Genomic DNA, 10,365 nt, shown 5'->3' with positions numbered 1-10,365 from the left:
TTGCACAAACTTGTGATTCTATATGCAATAAGATTTAAGAAACAAACTGGGATTCTAACTATATGTTGTTTAGCTCAATTAAGCAACAATAAATGCAAGTTAAAAAAGGATAAACAATATATATATATATATATATATATATATATATATATATATATATATATATATATATATATATATATACACATGATTAGAAAATGTCATGTACGTAAGTGAACAAAATGTTAATAATATATTCTATATATAATATAAAAACATATTTTAAAAAAAAACAGATAGTTATAGAATTTTTTTTTTTACCAAATCATTGTGGAAAAATCTCGAAGTTGTCCCTAAGTTAAGGAAAACATACTTCTGAGTTTCACTGAAATTCTGCTACCTGGTATCTTAAGTTTTTCTTTCTATACTTTCCCCTCTAACTTTTTTTGTTTCTTTCTGTTATAATCAAAGTATGTACTAAATAATATCTGCCTATTTCAAATCTCATCCCTTTAGACCTTTTTGCTTTATATGCTTCATAAATATTATTTTTAGAGATCATAATATTTCAAGACAAAATCATACAATTATTTATTAATTTTTTCCCATTTTTAGTATATATGTAATTTTCTTTTTATTATTATTATAGAGTAGCTATAAATATTTTTCTAATTACAAGTTCTTCCCTAAAATTAATTTTTAATAGATTTGTTTTTTTCAAATAGCAATAAAGACTTATTTTGTACATATTAACAAAAATTTAATTTTCATCTACTATGGATAATTTTCCCTAAAAAACTATCTAATGAGTCACTGATGAGTGGTACATTAATATGGGTTTTTCCTAGTTTGCACATGTACACCAGGGAGAATTTATAAAATTGAAACATTTATAAATATGGGGCTAGCAGCAGAATATCTGCCTTTTCAAAGTCCAGACTAGCTAACAGAGTTTGGTGACCATTTTGTTTATAGAATGATAAATGACCTCATCAAAATAGCTCTTTAGGGTCATCCAATTCCTGGAGGAATTGTAATCCAAGTTGTTAAACATAGAATCCATCTAGATGAAGTAATAAATTTATAAAGTTAAAACACACTTCTCACCCTGAGAAATCTAAGAAAGATTATTTAATCCATTAGGTCCTTATTCTTTTACACTGTTATCTAAGATTCTACCAAGCTGGTCTGTTGATATCCTTGCCCATAACTAAATTCCAAAGGGCTTATATTCCTAATAACTCATGAATTTACCTGTTCAGCTAGTTACCTATATACATAAATAGTGAACTATATTTGTATGTCCATATTCCAAAAGGCTGGTATGCTTAGAAGAAGTTGTGCATCCTGGGTTTGGATTCAGCCTCTCAAACTTAGTTATTTTACTATAGTTAAATTGCTTAACTTTTCTAGATCATGTTGCTTTTTATGTACAATAGGGATAATAATGTCTTTAGTAGAAAATTCAGAAGATTATTGGGAGGCTCAAATGTGATAATATGCAAACTTTAAGGTATGACATTATGCATAGTATATATATTAAGCATACATAAGAGGAGTTCAAATTTTTCTTCAGACATTAACTCACTGTGTGATCATAGGGAGTCATTTATGTCTCTATGCCTTATTTTCCTCATTTGTAATATAATGGTAACAATACCCATTTTCTGGGATTATTGTATGGTTCATATGTATATTATAGAGATACATACATGCATGCATAAGTGTAACTACACATATACATGCATATGTATACATAACATGTACACACATAGATGTATATTCACATACATGTGTATGTATATGTGTATATATCAGCCTACACAGAAGAAAAACCCTTTTGAAACTCAAATTCATGCCTCTTTTTTTGATCAGAAGACCAAGAGAAAAATTATCACCAAGGCCTTTCATCCTAATGTGGCTCAATTACTCTGTGATCTTGAGGCTACAATTACAAGAGAAAATTGAAACTAAAAAGGAAGAGCATTAAATTTAGTGAGACAGACAAATTCAGTTTTAGTATTCAACATTTGGACATAAAGTGAGAGACATTGGTAAAAATCTAAATGTCAATATAGTGCAGTAAGTTGAAAATGGATTTTTTAAAATTTAGAGGGAGACTGGACCTTCATGGCCATCTAATCTCACCCCCTCAGGTTTACAATTTCCACAGCTTCAGCCTCAAGAGATTAAATGCTCTGTCCAAAATCAAATTGTGAATAAGTTGCACAAATGGCCACATCACCTAAGTCTTTGGAATCAATATCAGTTCTCTTCTGGTTTCACCACAGTATCTTATTAACAGAGAACTTGAAGTCTAGAGGGTAGAAGTAGAGCTTTGGGAATCATCTTTGTAGAACTGATAATTGAAGTTCTGGAGGGTAGGTGAGATATCAAAGAAAGAAAGGATAAAAAAGACAGCAAGAGAATAGAGGACATAACTTTATACACTGAGGATATTATCCTACTTTTATTCTCACAATTTTGGGATGTAGGGTCGATTATTCTTCCAATTTTTCAGACATGGAAACTGAAAAAGAGCAATTAACTAACTTGTCCAGTATCATAAAGCTAACAAGTTGTAGACAAGTCATGGATCTATGTCAGTAAGAAACATTTTTACATTGGAATTCCTGACACTGTTTTACAAATACACATGCTTTATAACAAAGCATACCTTTTTAGATAGCACATAATTTTATATAGTTAATATGCATTTACTATTGCTTATTAAATTGTTTTATATTTGGGAAAACAAGAAATGATCTACTCAAAGAAACTTTGTAATTTTCAGTGTTACATATGAATCTTAGTATACAATATATTTTCCACTCAAACCTCTTCTTAACACACACATATATGTAAACATATAATTGTTTTTTAAATTTATTTCCTGAACTATTTTTCCAGTAATATATAAAAAATGAATTCCAAATTCTCTTCCTCTCTTCCATGCTTCCCTTCTTGAGAAGGAAAGCAGTTTGATATTGAATTTGTGAGATCATGAAATATACATTTCCATATTAGGCATGTTGTAAAGGAAAAGCAATAAAAATAAAGATTTTTTTTGAAGTAAGTTTCAATCTGCACTCAGATTTATCAGTTCTCTCTCTGGAGGCAGATAATATTTTTTTCATCATGGGACCCTTGGAATTGTCTAAGCTTATTGTCTTAATGCAAGGAGCTAAGTATTTAAACTTGATCATCATTACAATTTTTCTGTTATGATGTGCATTGGTATAGTTCTGATCACTTAATTTTGCATGAGTTCATCTAAGTCTGACTTGTCATTTTTAGTACAATAATATTGTATCATAACCATATACCACAACTTGGTCAGTCATTCTTCAAATGATGCATATTCTCTTGATATATAACCTTTTGCCACCACAGATTTGCTATAATTATTTTTGTTCAATTAGGTCCCTTTCTCTTTACTTTGTCTGCTTTGTATATTGACCTAATAATAGAATTCAACAGTCAAATGATATGCACATCTACCCAAAATTCAGGTAGATGAGAGCTGGCTTAAGAAGAGATAAGAGGCAGAAAAGAATAGTTTAATATTGTTGACTCTGATGTCCCTGTAATGGAACCTGCCATATCTTCTGTCACACCATCCTTTGTGATGAGACTTCTCTTGAGAGAAAAAAAAATACTTCAACCTTAATGTTACCATTAAAATCTGAAGCCTGAAACAGTCCCTAAGAAGAAATGCTATAAATAGAATTAAAGTTGCTCCATAGTTCCTGGGATAAAGAACCTCCACTGTAGTACTTTGCTGAATAGTATTACCATTAATTCTCTTTTGTCGTGCTATGATCAACTGAGTTACCTGATATTTTTCTTAGTCTATGGCTGAAATATGCATGACCTAAAACCAATTATTTTGAATTTGTATAGAATGGATTCAGTCTTGAACTTTCATGTCCCCACTAAATACTATATATATATATATATATATATATATATATATATATATATATATATATATATATATATATATATTTATCCTGGGAGCATCAGAATTTGTCTTATGTCCAATTCTTTCCTTAAAAATGGGTCTAATTTCTCAAGGAAGCACTAATATAGCATTAGATATCGCACACATCTTAGTTAACCCAATAAAAAACATAAAGGATTTTTCTTACTATTCTAGAGAGATTATGGTAATGCCTTTCCTCTCTAATGGGTCTCTATTTTCAGGGAACCATATTCTTATTTAATATCTTTAACATATCATGTCAAAAATGCAGAGGACTGGACAGTGCAAAAGTTATATGTTACATTGCTTAAAATGTACAAAAATGAATAAATATAAAATAATATGATAAGATATCACTATAACTTAAAATATCAAGAATGGGAGCAGAAATCAGATTAAGTCTTTGAAGAATAATCTAAAACTAAAGATATTTTAATTTAAGGCAGTAGGATAATATATGTGCCAGTATCAGGAATATCATGCAAATTTTATGTGTTCCTTTGTCATATCTATATAGATTATTCCTGTCTATGTAGCCATCTCTTATCTTTGGCCAAAAAGCCAGTTCTACAATGACAACTGCATGTTTGCAGAATCAAGGGGGTTATCATTCTCTCAAATCTGGCATGGCATCTTCATGAAATAATATATCATCTTCTTTCTAAGGACTGCTGACAGTAACTTAAGCCCAGTCACTCAGGATTTGAAACTCAAAGTTAAACTCAACTTTTCTTTCTCTCTCTCCCTTTCCATTTTTATAATTCTTATCTTGGTAGAATCTCTTGAATCTATACCCTATATGTGTTCATACCGAAGCCTCCCTAATTCAAGCCCTTAGTACTGTGAACATTGACAAATTGAATGGTTTCCATTGCTTCAGCCTCTTTCCTGTCCAATAAATCTGATTGTCATGCATTCTGGAAACAACAACAAAAACCTAAACAAAATAAAACATAAAAACAATTCTACCTCAGGAAAAAGTTTGCTCCAGTGGTTACACTGCTCCAAAACCTCAGTAGTTCTTTATGATCTCCATCATTTATTAAATGTCTTTTAAGTGCCATGTACTGCAAACTTGTCACCATGGCATATAACACCCTTTATAACCTTGCTTTATCTTGGTTTACTAAAATTATTTCATGATATGTTTTACCTCCTCTATTGTTAGCTAACTAGCAATTTCCTAACTCAATATTTTCTTTCCTTTCTGTCCTTCCCCTTTACATTAGCACATACATTACCTCAGAACCTTAAATGAAAATCTCTTCAACTTTGCATTCTTCTTCCAAAGCTTAGCTTGGGGTCTGCCTGCTGTCTTTGATGTCATTCTTGATAAGTTATAGTGCTATTTTATCACATTATATATATATATATATATATATATATATATATATATATATACATATATATATATATATATATATTCATTTTTATACATAGTAATATTCCTGATGTCATGTAAGCTTCTTGTGGTAAGTGATTATTTTTGTGCTCAGCATAATGTCTTGTACAATGTATGCAGTTAATATGTGTTGAATTAAAAACAAACAAATAAACCTGTTGTTGATATATCTGTCTAAATGCTAGTAGATTAAGAATCTTTTCCCCCTCAATTTTTGTACATTGAATTTATTTCATGTTCCACATATTAATAACTTTTTTAAAATAAATCAAAATGAAGGTAAATAAAAACATGATGATTAGTATATGATCACTAAGATTAGGAGAACAGCCTGTTTTATCTGAATGGAAAGACATTTTGATATGATGGCAGCAAGTGGGAGCTTCTATCTCCATTTTTAATTTCCTTCGTATAGTTAAATTTCGTCAGGTGGAGATCCTATATCTCATTAAGTTGAAAGGTAAAATCTCCCAATGAATTGAGGACCTATCCAACTTGGCGATAGATTTTATGAGTTTCATGAACCAACTCTATGGACAGAACACAAGTTCAATTAGAGAAATGCTCTTCATTTTGTTGTCAGATATCCAAAACATAGAAGCTTTCAATTGTTTTTAAGTGGCTCATAGGAAAAGTAGTACAGAGTTTAATGGAATTGATAGCTTTTTAAGGAGTTCCAATGGCTTAAGATTCCTGAATACTCTCCTGATGTGTATCTGAACATGACTAAGGAAGTAGTTAGGTCAGTGTACAGTGTTCACAGTGATTACTTAATATACTTTGGAACAATGGAGCATTAATGCCTTTAAAGAGGAATTCTTTGGGAAGCCAATTTCTAAATATTGAGCAAATTGTTGTCTTCCCAATTCTAAGATCAGCATTTGATTTTACCATGTGCAGTGAAATTAACTGGGTCCAGAGCATATAGTACAAGGCAAAATCGGTAAGGTTCCAAAGTGGTCTTTGGCAACCAAAAGGCATCATGACAGCCTTGATGTCTTGTGGTAGCAGAGAGAAGGATGTTGATTGATTTAGTGACTTCAAAGCAAAAATGTGAAAGATTACCAAATAGAAGAAAGATTGAGCTTACTTCTAAAGATCACTTCAAGGCCCAAACACCTTGTCTTTAGTTTTCTTCCTGCAAGAGAAACTTTTCAAGGATGTCAATCTTCATTTGATAAAAGTAAGTATTGCATTACTTTAAAAGATTTCTCTTTCATTTACATATGGACTCCTAGGCTGACTCTGAAATAAGTATAAAACAATGTTTTATATTTGGAAAAAAATTCAAGTCTTAAGATATTTTATACCTTTAATATGCATTAATTTATCCAGTCAAAATTAAAAAATATATATTTTAAAAGGATTTAGATATTTATATAATGTGCCAGGAAGTACAAGAGGCTTAGTTAAAGACCACTCACATATAGAAGGTCTATATTTTGAATATGACAATTATGAACAAATAGAAAAAATTCATTTTTTAGAATTCTGAGTATACCAGGTGATTATTATAAATCATCTTCCAAGCTCTAGGGACTTGCTACTTTAGTCAACCAAAGTTTAATAATTTTATCTTCTTGAAGTACACTATTATTAGGAAGTAAATTAATTGCAGGTAAACTAATTGCAGAAAAACAACTGCTTTTTTTCTCTAAAGGAAGGGACTTTACATGAGGCTAATTTTAAAGCATGATTTATTTCTTTTCCAAGTGGGGGACATCATTCAAATTCCTTTAACAGGAAACTGTACAAGAAGCATATTTCTAAATGTGCTCTTTAAAGGTCAATTTGGTGTTGAACTAACTTTCAAAAGCAATGAATCAAATGAAACTTCGGGGTAGGACACAGCAAGCTATTTTGTTTAATCCCACTCTCATGACCATGGTTCCTGAAAAGTAGGCTTGAAAATAGCATCTGTTTCACTTGAGTTTCTAAAAGACTTTTACTATATATATATATGTGTGTGTGTGTGTGTGTGTGTGTGTGTGTGTGTGTGTGTGTATGAATATATATACATATATATATATATACATGTATATATATATATATATATATATGTATACATATACATATTTTAATGTGAAGTTGATCAGGAAAATCAAAAAAATCTCTTACCATATAAAAAGGTCTAAGTGTAGAGCAAGAGAAATGGTAGACAAACAACATGGCTAACCTCAGTTTTATTCTAATACCATCTGTCCTTCTTTGGGTTTTCTGAGCATCTTTAATTCTGGTTTTTAGATATATTTTTTCTATATATGACCACAGTCAAATCATGTAACCCAAAGGAATATTGTACTAATAATCTCCATTGTTATTTCTAGCTGTAAACTTTAGAATCCACTTTCCTTAACACATTGCTTCCCTTTTGCCCACTTTGATTCTTATATTTACATGCAGTTTTGACCTTCCGAAGGTCATAATGAATAAATTTTTTGAGTATAGCTTTGTGATTTTAACTACTGAATCATCAAAAATTCAGATATCTAGATCTGAAAGTGATATCAGGAACTATCTCATCCAATTTCTTTATTATACAGGTGTGGAATCTGAGATCTATGGTAGTTTTAAATTATTTGTGCATAACAGACCTGTGATTCTTAAAATACAGAAGACAATATTCTTTATCCTTATAATGCTGAATCCCACATTCAACTGTGGAATTGTGGAACTGTGTCTTCCATACTATAGAATTTCTTCTTCTGTAAAGCACTTAGCATAATGTTTGGTGCATAGCAGGCTCTTTATAAATTAAATTCCCTTCACTTTTTTCTTTCAAATTCCCACTATGCCAGACATAATCATATGTAACTCTGTTTCTTAAATCATCCTTAGAATCACCAATAATAGCCTTAAGTTACTCAAGGGAAAGTAATTTCTGCCATGGTAGCCAAGTGTGGCATTTGTATGACAAGAATTAGCTGTTATAATGGAGAAAAGAAAAATGTGAGCGAAATATTGATAGCAACCAGTAGAATCAGAAAACTATGCTAACATAATCTAGAAACTCAGAGAATATATAAGAACTGAGTATTATAATAAAGTAAAATAATGATTTCAAGATACTTCAGATACTGTAATCATTATTCCTAATTTAAAATATTATTTTTGGAAAAGAGGGAGATGATATCCATGCAATAGAATCACCAATAGATAAATAAATATAAAGCATCTACCATGTGCCAGGTTCTGTGCTAGGCACTGGGGTTAGAAATAGCATTTGGGGAAAAAATTTCTATTTTCCATAAATTTTTATTCTAATATGGCAAACAAGTAGTTAATGCATTCACACACACAAACACACACACACACACACACACACACACACACACACACACACACCATAACAAAACACAGGTACAGAACACATAAGTATAAGGTCCGATCACTCAAAAAGAGAGATGTCTATTTACTTAGGCACCCATTCTTGCAACAATGTAAAATAAATCTTTCCTGCATTATCAATGAGTTAGTGAAGTTATTGATAAGATATTTTGTTTCTTACAAATGGAGGCTCTGTCTGGGATCCAGACATTATGAATTCAAGGTGGCCTTGCTAAAGCATGAGGAGATGTGCCCCATTGATCTCGACATCCTCATGACTTGTCTCCAGCTTCCCCCCTCATAGACTGTCCAAAGATTCTAGGACCATGAAGTAAGTTTATTAGTGAATCCAGGAAACACGAAGGGGTAAATAGAGTAAGTTCTTCAGCAGCCAGGGAAACTCTATGTACAGCCCAAAGTAAGATCTAGTATTGCCTTTGTTGGCTGAGGCCATCTTATGATGTCTGAGATGTCAGACAGGTTAGTAAGATGAGGAACTTAATGATGTCAAGGAGTAGGAACTTTTGAGACATACCTCTCAAATTTAAAATTGAGTAAATATTAGTGATCTAGCATAATTGAAATGTGATCTCCACACTAGGGTCCAGGAAAAACCTGCACAAGGGAAATTTTCTTTTTTTCTTTTTTTTTTTTTTAATTTTTTATAATATATATATTTTTTATAATATTATCCCTTGTATTCATTTTTCCAAATTATCCCCCCCTCCCTCTATTCCCTCCCCCCGATGACAGGCAATCCCATACATTTTACATGTGTTACAATATAGTCGAGGTACAATACATGTGTGTAAATACCATTTTCTTGTTGCACAATAAAATTTAGATTCCGAAGGTACATGTAACCTGGGCAGGCAGATATTAGTGCTAACAATTTACATTCACTTCCCAGTGTTTCTTCTCTGGGTGTAGCTACCTCTGTCCATCATTGATCAACTGGAAGTGAGTTGGTTTTTCTTTATGTTGAAGATTTCCACTTCCATCAGAATACATCCTCATACAGCATTGCTGTTGAAGTGTACAGTGATCTTCTGGTTCTGCTCATTTCACTCAGCATCAGTTGATTTAAGTCTCTCCAGGCCTCTCTGTATTCCTCCTGCTGGTCATTTCTTACAGAGCAATAATATTCCATAACCTTCATATACCACAATTTACCCAACCATTCTCCAACTGATGGACATCCATTCATCTTCCAGTTTCTAGCTACAACAAAAAGAGCTGCCACAAACATTTTGGCACATATATGTCTCTTTCTGCTCTTTAGTATTTCTTTGGGATATAATCCCAGTAGTGGCGCTGCTGGGTCAAAGGGTATGCACAGTTTGATAACTTTTTGGGCATAATTCCAGATTGCTCTCCAGAATGGCTGGATTCTTTCGCAACTCCACCAGCAATGTATCAGTGTCCCAGTTTTCCCACAGCCCCTCCAACATTCATCGTTATTTGTTCCTGTCATCTTAGCCAATCTGACAGGTGTGTAGTGGTATCTCAGATTGGTCTTAATTTGCATTTCTCTGATCAGTAGTGATTTGGAACACTCTTTCCTGTGAGTGGATATAGTTTCAATTTCTTCCTCTGAGAATTGTCTGTTCATGTCCTTTGACCATTTATCAATTGGAGAATGGTTCGGTTTCTTATAAATTAGGGTCAGTTC

This window comes from Sminthopsis crassicaudata, chromosome 3, assembly GCF_048593235.1.
Source record: "Sminthopsis crassicaudata isolate SCR6 chromosome 3, ASM4859323v1, whole genome shotgun sequence".
NCBI classification, from domain to species: Eukaryota; Metazoa; Chordata; class Mammalia; order Dasyuromorphia; family Dasyuridae; genus Sminthopsis; species Sminthopsis crassicaudata.
This window is presented reverse-complemented; position numbering follows the sequence as displayed.